Here is a 13,598-nt window from a genome sequence, read left to right on the forward strand (position 1 = left end):
CTATCTTTCCGATGGGGAATACTTTGTGCCCCGTGTATGTCTGTAGTACTAGTTCCGTATCCCGTAGTGGAATATGCTTGAATAACTTTTTATAGTCATGCTTATTCATAACCGTCAGCGCCGATCCGGTGTCCACTTCCATTTTCACTTGGACTTTTGCAATCTGTAGTGTGATCCAGATAGTTTGTCAGTCAGCTTCATTACTCACATTGTGAACTCTCAAACTATCCAGTCCTTTGCAGTTGGAGTGTGAGTCCGACTTCTGTTCCTCCGGACTCTTCCTAGTCACCTCATGTACCTTTCTGTACCACTTTTGTGGTGACTCATTATTGTTGGTCTTCTTCCCTGACCGGCATACCTTAGCTATGTGACCAAGCTTGCCACATTTCCTACATTCTTGGTTTTTAAACCAGCATTGGTTCTGGTCGTGTGTTGTCTTTCCACAACGATAGCATTTCGTTGTACCCGAAGTAATTTGTTGTACCCTGAGTGCCGCTGCCCTTAGCTGCATTTCTGCAGTTCCTTTCACTGCGGCTTGGCTTGATGCTGCGATAAGGACAGCCTTATCAAGTGGAAGATCGTTCTCTTCAATCAGTCGTTTTTGTGTTTCTTCCTTCAACATTCCGCACACGAATTTGTCTCTCAGTGCCTCTTCCAGGTTGTCCCTAAACTGACAGTCTTTCGCTAGCCTCCGCAGTTCAACCAAGCATTCCGCGTTGCTTTCGTCTTTCCGTTGCGTTCTCGCATAGAATTTGAATCGTTCAGCCAACATCAACGGTGTAGGGTTCAAGTGGTCCTTCAGGACAGCCACAATATCATCGAAAGTCTGATCCGCCAGTTTAGCTGGTGCTAGTAGATGCTTCAAGAGCCCGTATGTCTTTGCGCCCATCGAGTTCAGCAAGGTTATAGCTTTGTCATCTTCTTCTATTTTATTGGCCTCACAATAGATCTCAATGCGTTCCACGTACGTGGCCCAGTCTTCTACTTCGGAATTAAAATCGTTGATGTTACCACGCTTAGGCATCTTCCTCTCTTTGGGAACAACACAAGTATTTCTTTAAATTATTATTTCTTTTTTTTTCTAAGATGGCGGTTTTCCCGCGAAAATGGCGGTTTTCCCGCGAAAATGGCGGTTTCCCACTCTTATCTTCTCTCCCCGCCCACTTCAATGGCGGTTTCCCGCTTCTGTCTTCTTCCCCGCCTAATGGCGGCTTCCCACATTTCTTCCCTGGCGGGAGGGGTACACTTTCCCCACGGGTGACGGCCGCTGGCTTTCAGGTTCACAGCCTGCGCGTCGGCTTCAAGGCTTTCCCTTTTTTTTTTTTATTTTATGGCAGGGCGACCGGCTCTGGGTACCCCGTTGATGGCGAACAGGTTCAGCCGCTGGGCTGGCTCTCGCACAGTTCCCCTTGCTCGGCTCTGTCTCTCTCCCGCTCGCTCGGCTCTACCGGCGCTGGGTACACCCCGTTGACGGAGGACAGTTCAGCCGCTGGACTGGCTCTCGCACAGTTCCCCTTGCTTGGCTCTGCCTCTCTCCCGCTCGCTCGGCTCTACCGGCGCTGGTTACACCCCGTTGACGGAGGACAGTTCAGCCGCTGGACTGGCTCTCGCACAGTCTCTCTTGGTCGGCTCTGCCTCTCCCGCTCGCTCGGACCCCAATCGCGCCTCCCAGCCCTCTCGCAGTCCGGTGCTTCTCTCCCCGGCTGCGGCTGAGTTTCTCTCTTCCCGCGCCTACGCTCCCGGTCGCAGCGCTTCGTGGCTTCGGTCACCGCCCGGCTTTTCCCGCCGGTCGCGGTCTCTCACGACGCCGTTGGACCCGACTTTTTGTCCGGCTCCTTTTCCCCCTCGACCGTGGTCGAGTGCCCAGCCCTTATCCTCCGGCTATTCTTTTCACTTTCCCTTACTCACAGTCACCGTGGCAGAAGGGACAGTCAGTGCCTGTTGCTGATGAAAGTTTTTGTCGCTAAAGTCTTCCTCCTTTCTATTGCTGCAGCCTTGAGTTTTCTCCCAGCCGAATGACGAGGGCGGTTGCCTCTTTTCGACGCTCTTTCGTTGCTTCGAAATTATTGTTGCCGCAGGGTACGATCGGACTCGTCGCCACTGTAAAGTCTGTGGGTTGTGCAGTTAATTATGATACAGACTTCAGGAGTAACATACAACAGGACTTTACTATTCGAAGGTCAGGGCGAATCTGCCCAATAAGTCATGCCACAGCACTTATATACCGGTGTGGTCACTGTCGGTATTACCGTATACAGAAGCCAAACAAGTAGTGCCACACCTAAAATAGTTCGCTTAAAGGTGAACGGTTACATACAATAGTCTCTTAAAGGTAGACGGTTACATACACTACAGTAGGACTGCAATCATTTTCTCTGTGGTGGTGGAGGACATTTTGATCACCTCAGGCCATTTTGAGTGCGCATCCACAGCTATTAAAAACATTGAGTCCATGAATGGACCAACAAAATCAATATGCACCCGTTGCCATGGAGAGGAGGGCCACTCCCATGGGTGTAGAGGGGCATGTGGTGGTGCATTTTGGACCTTCTGGCATCCTGAGCAGCTCTTTGTCAGGTCCTCAATTTGCTGATCGAGCCCCGGCCACCACACATAAGCCCTAGCAAGGCTTTTCATTTTCACCCCTCCCAGATGGCCTTCGTGAAGCTCATTGAGCACTCTCTCCCTTAACTTGGGTGGAATTACCACTCGGGATCCACACATCAAGGTCCCCTGGCATACTGACAGCTGTTCGCTTCTGGATGAGAATGCTGGCATAAGAACATAAGAAATAGGAGCAGGAGTAGGCCAATTGGCCCCTCGAGCCTGCTCCGCCATTCAATAAGATCATGGCTGATCTGATCCTAACCGCCAATCCACTATGACAGGACTATCTCCTGAATCGAACAGCATTAGACACACGAAAACAGGAGCAGGATCAGGCTACACGGCCCCTGGGCCCGCTCCGCTACCCACAGGGCCATGACCTATCCGAACCTAGACTCATGTCCAAATTCCTGCCCGCTCCCCGTAACCCTTAATTCCCTTTTCTACTAGGAAACTGTCTATTTCTGTTTTAAATTTATGTAATGATGTAGCTTCGACAGCTTTTTGGGGCAGCATATTCCATGGACCTACCACCCTCTGAGTGAAGTAGTTCCTCCTCATCTCAGTTTTGAAAGAGCAGCCCCTTATTCTAAGACTATGCCCCCTAGTTCTAGTTTCACCCATCATCTGGAACATCCTCCCTGCATCCACCCGATCCAACCCCTTCATAATCTTATATGTTTCAATAAGATCGCCTCTCATTCTTCTGAACTCCAATGAGTAGAGTCCCAATCTACTCAACCTCTCCTCATATGTCCATCCCCTCATCCCCGGGATTAATCGAGTGAACCTTCTTTGTACTGACTCGAGAGCAAGTATGTCCTTTCTTAAGTATGGACACCAAAACTGTATGCAGTATTCCAGGTGCGGTCTCACCAATACTTTGTACAACTGAAGCAATACCTCCCTATTTTTATATTCTATCCCCCTAGCAATGAAAGCCAACATTCCATTGGCCTTCTTAATCACTTGCTGCACCTGCATACTAACCTTTTGAGTTTCATGCACCAGGACCCCCAGATCCCTTTGTACTTCAGTACTTTCAAGTTTCTTGCCATTAAGATAATAACTTGCTCTACGATTTTTTCTGCCAAAGTGCATAACCTCACACTTTCCAGTATTGTATTCCATCTGCCAAATCTCTGCCCACTTACTTAGCCTGTCTATGTCCCCTTGCAGGTTTTTTATGTCCTCCTCACTCACTACTTTCCCTCCCATCTTAGTATCATCTGCAAACTTTGATGTGTTACACTCGGTCCCCTCCTCCAAATCGTTAATATAGATTGTAAAGAGTTGGGGACCCAGCACTGACCCCTGCGGAACACCACTGGTTACTGATTGCCAGTCTGAATATGAACCATTTATCCCAACTCTCTGCCTTCTGTTAGATAGCCAATCCTCTATCCATGCCAGAATATTACCCCCAATCCCGTGATTTTTATCTTAAGCAATAATCTTTTGTGTGGCACCTTGTCAAATGCCTTTTGGAAGTCTAAATACACTACGTCCACTGGTTCACCTTTATCCACCCTATATGTTACTTCCTCAAAGAACTCCAACAAATTTGTCAAACATGACTTCCCCTTCATAAAACCATGCTGACTTTGTCTTATTAAATTATGATTATCCAAATGTCCTGTTACTGTCTCCTTAATAATGGACTCCAAAATTTTACCTACCACAGATGTTAGGCTAACCGGTCTATAGTTTCCAGCCTTCTGTCTACTGCCCTTTTTAAATAAGGGTGTTACATTAGCAGTTTTCCAGTCTGCCGGGACCTTTGCTGAGTCCAGGGAGTTTTGGAAGATTATTACCAATGCATCCACAATCCCTACCGCCACTTCCCTCAAAACCCTGGGATGTAAGCCATCAGGTCCAGGTGATTTATCCGCCTTGAGTCCCATTATTTTACCAAGTACTACTTCCTTAGTGATTTTAATCGTATTTAGCTCCTCCCCCCCTATAGCCCCCTGCTTGTCAAGTGTTGGGATATTCTTGGTGTCCTCTACTGTAAAGACTGATACAAAATATTCATTCAGTGTTTTTGCCATCTCCATATTTCCCACCATTAATTTCCCAGTCTCATCCTCTAAGGGACCAACATTTACTTTAGCCACCCTTTTTCTTTTTATATAACTATAAAAACTCTTACTATCTGTCTTTATATTTTTTGCTAATTTACTTTCATATTCTATCTTCCCTTTCTTAATCAATCTTTTTGTTATTTTTTGCTGTCTTTTAAAGTTTTCCCAATCCTCTATCCTCCCACTAGATTTGGCTACCTTATATGCCCTTGTTTTTAGTCGAATACTATCCTTAATTTCTTTACTTAGCCACGGATGGCTGTCTTTTCTTTTACACCCTTTTTTTCTCAGTGGAATATACTTTTTTTGGAATTTGTAAAATAACTCCTTAAATGTACACCACTGATCATGTATCGTCTTATCCTTTAACCTATTTTCCCAATCCACTTTACTCAATTCCGCTCTCATACCTTCATAGTCTCCTTTATTCAAGCTTAGCACACTTGTTTGAGATACAGCCTCCTCACCCTCTAACTGAATATGGAATTCAACCATGTTATGGTCACTCATTCCAAGGGGATCCTTTACTGGGACATTTTTAATTAATCCTGTCTCGTTACACAGGACCAGATCTAAGGTTGCTTGCCCTTAGTGAGTCACCATGTGTTGGCCATCCCTTCACCATCAAGTCATATACCTGAGACAGTGTCGGGTCATTTCGGGTCTCCTCTATATCCGCGTTAGTTACTGGCAAGCGTTCAATTATAGTCGAATAAAATATTTCGACAGGGTCCACTGCTGGTGCTTCCTCCGCAGTAGGCAGTGGCAGGCGTGATAGCCCATCAGCGTTTCCATGCTGTTTCGTGCCCTTACACTCTATTTCATATTGCTTCGCCCCTAGAAAAAGGGACCATCTTTGTAGCCGTTGCGCAGTCATCACCGGAACGCCCTTCTTTGGATTAACGATGGAGACAAGCGGTTGGTGGTCAGTCAGCAAGGTGAACTTCTGCCCGTGCAGATAGTGGTTGAACTTTTTCACTCCCCACACTAGGCTGAGGGCCTCCCTGTCAATCTGGGCATAGTTACGCTCGGCTGAGGTTAGTGACCGAGGCGCAAAGGCTACTGGCCTCTCCGAGCCATCCGGGAATTTGTGCGACAGCACCGCTCCAATACCATAGGGTGATGCATCACACGCCAACCGAATTGGTAGTGCTGGGTTGAAATGAGCCAACACCTCTTTTGATGTGATCAATTCTTTGCACTTCTGGAAAGCTCGTTTACATTCGTCATTCCACTTCCACGGTGCCCCCGTTTGCAGTAGGGTGTTCAGTGGGTGTAGTACTGTAGACAATTTTGGCAATAACTTATGGTAGTAGTTCACCAGCCCGAGGAACGACCTCAGTTGTGACACTTTTTCTGGTGCTGGAGCCTTGACTACTGCCTTAATCTTTTCAGGGGACTTATGTAACCCCTCTTCATCAATAACGTGGCCACAATACGAGATCTGCTTCTGGAAAAACTCGCATTTGTGGTGATTAGCTCGGAGCTCATATTCCTTCAATCTAGTGAGCACCTGCTCCAGGTTGGCGAGGTGATCACTGTCATTTTTGCCCGTGACCAGGATGTCATCCAAATAACACTGGGTCCCTGGAATCCCTTGCAGGACTTGATCCATTGCCCTTTGCCAAATAGCCGGAGCTGATGCTACCCCGAACACCAGCCAGTTGTATTGGTAGAGACCTTTATGAGTGTTAATCGTGAGGTACTGTTTCGAGGCTTCTTCTACCTCCATTTGCAGGTACGCCTGGGCCAGATCAATCTTAGTGAAGCATTTTCCTCCAGATAGCGAGGTGAAAATATCTTCAAACCGCAGAAGCGGATATTGTACCGTGTGAAGGATTGGGTTCACTGTCACCTTAAAGTCCCCACAGATGCAAACCTTCTTTGATTCCCCAGGCGTATTACTCAATGATCTCTTCATTACAGAAACGATGGGTGTAGCCCACTCGCTCCAGTCCACTTTGGACAGTACTCCAGAATGTTCCAAACCTTCCAGCTCTGCTTCGACGGCTGGGCGGATCGCATAAGGCACCGGTCTGGCCTTAAAAAACTTTGGGCTTGCATTTTCCTCTATTTTGATCATCGCTGTTATGCCTTTTAGTGTTCCGAGTCCCTCCTGGAGCACTTCTTGTGCATCAGTTAGCATTTTTGACAGTCGTCCAGGTGTGACGTCATCATCTTTTTTGGCATCTACTGTCAGTGCTTGTATGGAATGCCAATCTAGCTGTATCTTCCGGATCAATTCACGTCCTAGTAGTGGTGGTCCTCCATCTGGCAATACATATAGGTCCATTTTTGGTGTTTCCTTGCCGTTATATATAACGTTCACCCTTATTTTTCCTTTGGGGTAGACTTTTTGCCCCGTGTACGTCTTCAAGACAATCTCTGTATCTCTCAAGGGTATATGTGAGAATAGCCGCTTGTAGTCCCTTCGGTTTATGACTGGTGGGGCTGATCCTGTGTCCGATTCCATTTTCACTTGGACTCCGTCTATCTTGAGCGTGACCCAGATAGTTTGGTGATCCTCCATTTTGATTACATTATGTAGTTTCAGACAACCCAGCTCCTTGCTTCCGGAGTCTGTATCACTTTTCTGTTCGTCTGAACTACTCTCCGTCACCTTATGTACCTTTTTGTACTTCTCCTGTGGAGATTTCTTGCTGCTGGTTTCCTTTCCCGACCTGCAGACTCTTGCTATGTGTCCTACTTTTCCACACTGTCTGCACACTTGGTCCTTGAACCAACAATCCTTATGGTCGTGTGTTGTTCTGCCACAGGGATAACACTTCACTGCTCCATATGACATTTTATTTGTGCCATATTCTTGCAGTCTCCATTGTATCTCTGCAGCGCCCCGTGCGGCTGCTTCATGCGATACTGCTATGCTGAAAGCCTTGTCCAGCGTAAGATCCTTTTCTGATGGAACCCAGAAATGGCTTCTTTCACTTTGAAGCCCACACACAAACTTGTCCCTTAAAGTATCTGCTAGTCCCGCTCCAAACTGGCAGTGTTTCGATAGCTTGCACAGTTCCGTTAAATACTCAGCATTACTTTCGTCTTTATGCTGGTTCCTTTTGTGAAACTTAAATCTTTCTGCTATCAGCAGTGGTGTGGGGTTTAAGTGGTCCTGTAGGATTGCCACTATGCTTTCAAAATCCTTTTCCACTGGCTTCTCTGGGATTACTAGGTTTCGCAGTAAGCCAGACGATTTTGCACCCATGGAATTGAACAATACCAGTGCTTTCCTGGCATCTGGCACTTCATTCACCTTGCTGTACACTTCTATGCGTTCTACATATGTCGCCCAATCTTCGACTTCATTGTCGAACGCTGTGACACTGCCACTCTTCGGCATCCCTGGGTGTGGTTAGACTGGCTAAAAATGGCATCTCCCGCGCTCTCCCTTCTTCTCCGCTGTGGCTCAAAATGGCGTCTCCCGCGCTCTCCCTTCTTCTCCGCTTTGGCTCAAAAATGGCATCTCCCGCGCTCTCCCTTCTTCTCCGCTGCGGCTCAAATGGCGTCTCCCGCACTTTCCTTTCTTCCCCCGCGGACGCTGCTCAGCCCTTGAACCCCACTCTGTGCGTTTTCCTGCGCACCTCTCTCATTGACGCCGCTCGGTCCTGAACCCCGGCTGCGCCCTGTGCGCTTTACCCTCTCTCTCTGCTCCCGTCGACGCTGCTCGGCCTTTTCCTGTGCTGTCGGTCGGCTCTAGCCGCCGCTGTGCGGGAAGGGTCTGCACCGTACCTGTTGCCAGCCCGCCTCGCTGGAGTCTCCGCCAGATGGTCGACACCCGTGCCTCTGGAATCGGCCTTCCTCTGCAGAGTTGCAGGTAGGTTCGAATCGACTCGTCGCCAATGTTAAATCCGTGAATCTTGATGTATGGTGTCCTTCAAGAAATAGACAGAGACTGCAGAGGAACAATCAACAGGTGTTTACTGGATGAGGGTTACTCTTAAACTAACAGTACAGATCCCTACTCAGGGTTTATATACAGGTGTGGTCACTGCCGGTACTACAGTATACAGGAGCTGTAAAAAGTAGTTCTCCCCTTAAAGGTACATACACTACACTAAGTGCCCTGTTCCACTTCCTTAATAATGGATTCCAGCATTTTCCCCGAGGACTGATGTCAGGCTAACTGGCCTGTCGATCCCTGTTTTCTCTCTCCTTCCTTTCTTGAATATCGGTGTTACATTTGCGACCTTCCATTTCACGAGGACCATTCCAGAATCGAGGGAATTTTGGAAGATCACGACCAATGCATCCACTATCTCTGCAGCCACCTCTTTTAGAACCCTAGGATGTAGGCCGTCAGGTCCAGGGGATTTGTCGGCTTTTAGTCCAATTTGTTTCTCAAGTACTTTTTCTCGACTGATATTAATTACTTTAAGTTGCTCACTCTCATTAGCCCCTTGGTTCCCCACTATTTCTGGAATCTCAGCATTCTCCAGTGTAGCTCACGTGGCTCCAGCTCACACAGCCTTACCTGGGCTGTCCGCAGTGCGGCCACAACATGCCTGTAGACTTATATGAGTGGTCGGGACCTCTCGCCCTGACCGAGGTGGACGAGAAGCCTGCGCAGCCCCTCCGTGTCAAGTATGACAACGTGGACAGAGATGTGCTGGGTAAAGTGCTGAGCCCGGCCCAGGTACTGACTGCAGCTGAGAGCTGAACACACAGGAACCGCTCCGGTGCCTGGAGCCAGCAACAAGAGGCAACAAAAGCCAGGAAGGCACAGAGTCCAAAAGCAAGGAAGTTATGATGAACCTTCATAAAACACTGGTTCAGCCTCAACTGGAGTATTGTGTCCAATTCTGGGCCCCGCACTTTAGGAAGGATGTAAAGGCCTTAGAGAGGGTGCAGAAAATATTTACAATAATGGTTCCAGGGATGAGGGCTTTCAGTTACGTGGATAGACTGGAGAAGCTGGGGTTGTTCTCCCTAGAGCAGAGAAGGTTGAGAGATCTGATAGAGGTGTTCAAAATCATGAGGGTTCTGGACAGAGTAGATAGAGAGAAACTGTTCCCATTGGCGGAAGGGTCGAGAATCAGAGGACACAGATTTAAGATGATTGGCGGAAGAACCAAAGGCGACATGAGGAAAACTTTTTTACGCAGCGAGTGGTTAGGATCTGGAATGCACTGCCTGAAAGGGTGGTGGAGGCAGATTCAATCACGGCTTTCAAAAGGCAATTGGATAAGTACCTAAAGTAAAGAAATTTGCAGGGTTACGGGGAAAGGGTGGGGGAGTGGGACTAGCTGAAGTGCTCGTGAGAGAGCCGGCACGGGCTCGACGAGCCAAATGGCCTCCTTCTGTGCTGTAACCATTCTATGATTCTAAGCTTGTATTGTGGTTAATAACAGACAAAACCTGTTCTTTCCCCTGATCTGATTACAGATTCCAACCAGTCGATTCAGTGAATGGAATGTCTTATCAGTGTTGCCATGGTGACCTGTCTGCAGTGAAATGCCTGTTTGAGTTTCTAACTCAGACTAAACTTCTCTTTCCCATAATACACATTATATCAGACATTTGATGTCAATGTATTTTAAACATGTTATGTTAATATCTCTAAAATCTACAGGGAGATCAGATACACAAATCTTTAAAAGTTGGAGGACAAGTTTATAAAGTGGTTTAAAAATGTTACCCGAGGTTTTTTATAAATGCGGCGTAGAAAACAAAATCATCGGTTCGGCTGCAGTTAGAATAAGTTTTGGGCATCTTACATTAGGAAGGATGTCGGGACCACAGAGAGGCTGCAGAATAAGTTCACTGAGGTTATACCACGGATTTAGTAATCAGAGAATCAGAGAATGATACAGCACAAAAGGCGGCCATTTGGCCCACCATGCTTGTGCCAGCTCTTTGGGAGAGCTATCCAATTAATCCCACTCCGTTGCTCTTTCCCCATATCCCGGTAAATGTTTTCCCTTCAAATATTTATCCAATTCCCTTTTGAAAGTTACTCTTGAATCTGCTTCCTCCACCCTTTCAGGCAGTGCATTTCAGATCATAATAACTCGCTGGGTAAAGAAATGTTTCCTCATGATGACCTGTCTGCAGTGAAGCCCCTGTTTGAGTTTCTAACTGAGGCGAACTTCTCTTTCCCAGGAGGAGAGACGAGAGAAACTGGGGCACTTCTCATTAGAACAAAGCAGGGTGAGAGGAGATGTGAGCGAGGTGTTTAAACTTGGTCACGACACCGACCAAAATATCAGAGACACTCCCTGTCCCTCAGGACCTGTGTCCAGGGGAGAAGCTGATGGGTTTATCAGATCATCTTTGGGTTAAATGTTGTGCTCGTGGAGCTGAGCCCCTAGTGTCAGCATCAAACACTCTCCAGTCGGGTACAGCATGGGTTAGATACAGAGTAAACCCATCAGCCGCTCCCCGACACAGATACCGAGGGACAGGGAGTGTCCGGGACAATGACATTTATCACTCAATAAGGTATAAATTGACCCTGTACCTCTCCCCATTAATCCTGGGCTCCACACGGGGCGAATCCTGTTCCTGTTTCCCTTCCTGTAACAGCACTGAGCTAAACACAGCCCATAATGAGCAGGGCCCAGGGAGGCTGGTTGCTAGGCACTGCAGTGATATCATAAAACAGGGCCATTCAGCCCAGCTGGTCATCTCCTTGTCCCTTTAAAGGTGGAGAGCCGGGACACCTCGTCTCCAAACACATCCCACCTGTTCATACTGAGAATCCCCGGGGAAGGCCCAAGGCCCAGAGTGTGGAACACAACCAAGGGGGAAAGAGGAGGAGAGAAGGGGAGGTAAATCAAGGAGTCGGGACTGAGGGACACCAAGCTTCAGTTTTAGAGCCTGTAGACTTCAGGAGGGGAAGAGTGAGTTCAGTAGTTTTCAGATCCAGGGAGAGAACAAGGAGCAGATGGGGAGACTGGTGTGGATTCCAGCACAGTGAGGATGTCGGGGGAGGGAGATTGTGTCGGGCCGTGTATTAGGAGTGTAGGAGGGACAAGAGAGGAAAGGTCAGAGGAGCAATTACTGCAGCAGTGCCCATAAATAGTGAGAGAGAGAGAAGGTGGGGGTTCGAGTGGACCAGGGACAGTCTGTTTAAATTCTCTGTTTGCTGTGACCAGTTTTCCTTCTGTTAAAAATGGCCTCCTGTAGCCCAGTGTCAGAAACAGCCCATTAAACTCCACCAATGGCCTTTGGTCTGGTGAGGCCTCCCTTTGTGAAACATTGGCTGTTGTTAAAGCTTTTCATTCTGACACGCTCACACTGAGAAATGAGCTGCAGAACTGCCGACACCATCAGCTTTAAGGAGACGTTTCCCTTTGGAGATCGGATTTCCCATTGAGTTTGATTAAACTGATGTTAAAGTAACAAGGCTGCTTTGCCCCGTGACAATAACAGATTATCAGAATATTTCCCATAGGTTAAAATCGAATGTTAAAGGGGCTCACTGCCCTGGATGGTTGAAGTGGACCGTGTGATATAATAGAATTTTCTGTCCTGTCAGACTTGGACATCTTGTTGATCCATCTTTTAACAAGTTGTGGAATCTCAGTTCTCAGATGGATTCTGCTCAGTTTGTAACAAGTCCTCAATCAGCTCTTCTTATTGTCGAGATATCAAGGACCCGACACATTGCGTGTGTGTGAAACAAAGCTCATTTATTTGACATTGATACAGATTAAACTCCAGCCCAGTTATAGGGGTTACTGACATCAGCTGAAACAAACCCCAACTGTCAGAATGAACATGGTTCAGTCCTGGATGTGATTAACAGCAGCAATAAGAACAGAATCCAACCCCTGCAGTCACTTGTGAATTCGCTGGTGTGTCTGCAGGTTGGACGACTGAGTGAATCCCTTCTCACACACGGAGAAGGTGAACGGCCTCTCTCCAGTGTGAACTCGCTGGTGTGTCCGCAGGTTGGACAAATTAGTGAATCCCTTTGCACACTCGGGGCAGGTGAACGGCCTCTCCCCAGTGTGAATTCGCTGGTGTATCAGCAGATCCTTTGTGCTTTTAAAGGTCTTCTCACACTCAGAACATTTCAAAGGTTTCTTATTAGTGTGAACAAGTTGGTGTGTCTGGAAGTTGGATGACTGTGTGAATCTCATCCCACACACAGAGCAGGTGAACGGCTTCTCCTCAGTGTGAACTCGCTGGTGTGTCTGCAGATGGGAAGAATGAGCAAATCCTTTCCCACACACAGAGCAAGTGAACACCCTCTCCCCAGTGTGAACTCGCTTGTGTGTCAGCATGTTGGATGAATGAGTAAATTCTTTCCCACATACGGAGCAGGTGAATAACCTCTCGTTGGTGTGAGCTCGCTGGTGTGTCAGCATGTTAGATGAACGAGTGAATTCTTTCCCACATACGGAGCAGGTAAACGACCTCACCCTGGTGTAAACTCGCTGGTGTTTCAGTAGGTTGGATGAGAGGGCAAATGTCTTTGCACAGTGAGAGCACCTGAACAGTCTCTCATCACTGTGAACTCACTGGTGTGTCAGCCGGTGGTTGGACTGAGAAAATCCCTTCCCACACAATGAGCAGGTGAATGGCCTCTCCCCAGTGTGAATTTGCTGGTGTTTCAGCACGTTTGATTATTCTTTGAATGTCTTCAGGCAGTGAGAACAACTGAACGGTCTCTCCCCAGTGTGACTGCATTGATGAGTTTCCAGCTGGGACGGGTAATTAAATCCCTTCCCACAGCCCCCACATTTCCAGGGTTTCTCCGTGGTGCAGGTGTCCTTGTGTCGCTCCAGGTTGGATGGTCAGTTGAAGCCTCGTCCACACACAGAATATGTGTACGGTTTCTCCCCGCTGGTGCGATGTTTATTCAGGCTGTGTAACTGGTTAAAGCTCTTTCCACAGTCAGTGCACTGGAACACTCACTCAGGTGTGGGTGTCTCAGTGCTTTTCCAG

General features: G+C 47.7%; 1 pseudogene; it reads right to left on the reverse strand.

The window, feature by feature from the left end:
• Nucleotides 1-12,369: 12,369 nt before the first annotated feature.
• Nucleotides 12,370-13,276, reverse strand: LOC147118962 (uncharacterized; annotated as a pseudogene).
• Between the last annotated feature and the right edge of the window lie 322 nt (nucleotides 13,277-13,598).

Source organism: Somniosus microcephalus, chromosome 4, assembly GCF_052327205.1.
Source record: "Somniosus microcephalus isolate GS21.2 chromosome 4, FLI_Smic_1.0, whole genome shotgun sequence".
In the NCBI taxonomy this organism is placed as follows: domain Eukaryota; kingdom Metazoa; phylum Chordata; class Chondrichthyes; order Squaliformes; family Somniosidae; genus Somniosus; species Somniosus microcephalus.